Here is a 3,280-nt window from a genome sequence, read left to right as displayed (position 1 = left end):
CGCCCTGCTTCAGCTCTCACTGGTCGTGCTGCAGCAGCTGACCAGCACTGATTGTCCGGCACTCCCCAGTGAGATGACCCCAGTACCTCAGTCGAAAATGCAGAAATCACCAGTCTTCTGTGTCGCTCGCACTGGGAGTTGGAGACTGGAACTGTTCCTGTTCAGCCATCTTGCTCCGCCCCCCCCCCCCCCCCCCGGGATTGTGTTCTTAATTTGGCTCTCAACTTTGCTGCTATTGGTGTATGGAATGGTCGTGAGTTTTGTCTGTTGATTCTGCATTCTGAAACTTTGCTGAAGTTATCAGCTTAAGGAGTATTTGGGCCAAGACTATGGGGCTTCCTAGATATAGGATCATTTCCTCTTCAAACATAGGTAGTTTGGCTTTCTCTTTTCTTATTTGGAGGCTCTTTGTTTCTTTTTCTAGCCTGACTGCCCTGGCCAGGAATTCCAATACTACGTTGAATAGGAGTGGTGAGAGAGGGCATCCTTGTCTTTGCCTGTTTTCAAGGGGTATGCTTCCAGCTTTTGGCCATTCAGTATGATGGTTTTCTGTTTGTCATATATTTGGTCTTATTATTTTGAGGTACGTACCTTGAATACCTAGTTTTTTTGAGAGTTTTTAACATGAAGCGATGTTGAATTTTATCAAAAGCCTTTTCTGCATCTATTGAGGTAATCATGTGGTTTTTGTCTTTAGTTCTGTTTATGTGATGAATCATGTTTATGGATTTGGATATGTTAAGCCAACCTTGCATCCCAGGGAAACAGCCTACTTGATTGTGGTAGATTAGCTTTTTGATATGCTGCTAGATTTAGTTTGCTCATATTTTATTGAAGACTTTTGTACTGATGCTCATCAAGGATATTGGCCTGAAATTTTCGTTTTTTTGATGTATTTCTGCAAGGTTTTGGTATCAGAGTGATGCTGGCCTCATCAAATGAGTTGAAAAGGAGTCCCTCCTCATTTTTCTGGAATATTTTCCATAGGAATGGTACCAGCTCTTCCTAGTACATCTGGTAAAATTCAGCCCTGATGCTGTCTGGTCATGGGCTTTTTTTTGTTGGTGGTGGTGGTGGTGGGCTATTTATTACTGATTCAATTTTGGAGCATGTTACTCATCTGTTAAGGTATTCAACTTCTTCCTTCTTCAGTCTTGGAAGGATGTATGTGTCCAGGAATGTATGCATTTCTTCTAGGTTTTCTAATTTTTGTGCATAGAGGTGTTTATTATAGTTTCCAATTGTTATTTTTATTTCTGTGGGGTCAGTGATAATTTCTCCTTTGTATTTCTGATTGTGTTTATTTGGATATCTCTTTTATTCTTCTTTAGTCTAGCTAGTGGTCTATCTATCTTATTAATTCTTTTAAAGGATCTCTCCTGGATTCATTGACCTTTTGAATAGTTTTTCATACCTCAGTCTCCTTCAGTTCAGCTCTGATTTTGGTTCTATATCTTGTTCTGCTAGTTTGGGGATTGGTTTGCCTTGCATCTCTAGTTTTTTTAGTTGTGATGTTATGGTGTTAATTTGAGATCTTTCTAACTGTTTGATATGGACAGTTGGTGCTATAAATTTCTCTCTTGGCACTGTCTTAGCTGCATCCCAGAGATTCTGGTATATTGTATTTTTGTTCTTATTACTTTCAAAGAGCTTCTTGATTTCCACCTTAATTTCATTGTTTACCCAAATGTCATTCAGGAGCAGGTTGTCTAACTTCCATGTAATTGTATCCTTTTGAGCAATTTTCTCAGTCTTGAATTTTATTTTTATTGTACTGTGGTCCTAGAAAGTGGTTGGTGTGATTTTGGTTCTTTTGCACTTGCTAAGGATTATTTTATATCCAATTGTGCAGTCAATTTTACAGTATGTGCCATGTGGCAATGAGGAGAATGTATATTCTGTTGTTTTGGGGTGGTGAGTTCTGTAGATGTCTATCAGGTCCATTTAGTCCAGTGTTGAATTCAGCTCTTTAACATTTTTGTTAATTTTCTGACTTGATGGTCTGTCTAATACTGTCAGCAGGGTGTTGAAGTCTCCCACTATTATTGTGTGGGAATCTAAGTCTCTTTGAAGATCTTTAAGAACTTGCTTTATGAATCTGGGTGCTCCTTTATTATGTCCATATATATTTAGGATAGTGCGGTCTTCTTACGGAATTGAACCCTTTACCATTATGTAACTATATAAAATGGTCAAGAATTTGCATGTCATCCTTGTGCATGGGCCATACTAACCTTCTCTGTATCATTCCAGTTTTAGTATATGCACTGCCACCATTAGTTCTCTAAGGTCAATAGTTATGTACCCTCTTTCCTTTCTGATTTTAGTAATATGAGTCTGCTTTATCTTTTTTCTTGATCAGCCTAAATAAAGTTTTGTCAATTTTGTAGATATTTTAAAGAATTGACTTTTGGGTTTTTAAATATCATCTTTGTTTTCAGTCTCTAGTTCATCAATTTCCACTCTCATCTTTGTTATATCCTTCCTTCTATTCCTTCTATTTGCTTTGGCAGGTGGGGTCATCCTCTGGTGTGAATGACCCCACAGGGTCTGCCCCAACAGAAATCTACCCCAACTCCACAAAGCAAATAGAAGGAAGGAGGGAGTTTAAGGTGGGAGTTTACGTTGTCTCAAAATAACCTAAACTTTCTCCTTTTTTAATATAGACATTAACAGATATAAACTTCCCTCTCAGTACTACTGTCTCTACATCCAATAAGTTTGGAATGTTGTGTTTTCATTTTCTTTCATCTTATTTTCTAATTTCCCTTGCAACTTCCTGTTTAAAACATTTGTCTCCTAATGAGAGATGTCATACTGCATGGAGTGTTACTCCCATCTACTGCTAGCAGATTGAATTTAACAAGCCTTTGATTCTCTCTCAGAGCTATTGGTGATGCCTCATTGCAAACTGATACTTTTTCTTGTTATGTTTTGCACTTCTCAAATAATCACTTAACTCTGGCCACACAGTTATGACCATTGGAACTAATCTGTGTTATATGTTTGGCTCTCCAGATGATTAGGACTGATAATGGTACACTTTTTATTACAAAATAAAAACTTGACAAGTGACTAAAAGTCAAAGTATTCAATGGACCCTCAATTCACTGCCATCAATAGGCATCTGATGTTGTTGAGCATGTATACAGGCTTATCAAAAATTGACTCTAAAAGTTTATGGTTCTATCTCCCTCAGTGTCTCCTGGTCCACACATCCTGACAAGACATTTTAATCACTAATTACAGCTGTCCCTAGAAAAGAATCACCTCTTCTTAG

The 3,280-nt window shown here is 37.9% G+C and overlaps 1 non-coding gene across 1 annotated transcript; it reads right to left on the bottom strand.

The window, feature by feature from the left end:
• Positions 1-2,176: 2,176 nt before the first annotated feature.
• On the bottom strand, positions 2,177-2,283 carry LOC115900129. The gene has a single exon (XR_004059809.1). It is a non-coding gene; the product is annotated as a U6 spliceosomal RNA (small nuclear RNA).
• Positions 2,284-3,280: the final 997 nt, after the last annotated feature.

The sequence above is a fragment of the Rhinopithecus roxellana genome, chromosome 10, assembly GCF_007565055.1.
Source record: "Rhinopithecus roxellana isolate Shanxi Qingling chromosome 10, ASM756505v1, whole genome shotgun sequence".
Classification (NCBI taxonomy): domain Eukaryota; kingdom Metazoa; phylum Chordata; class Mammalia; order Primates; family Cercopithecidae; genus Rhinopithecus; species Rhinopithecus roxellana.
The sequence above is the reverse complement of the archived record's forward strand: the minus strand, read 5'-3'. Positions and strand labels throughout refer to the sequence as shown.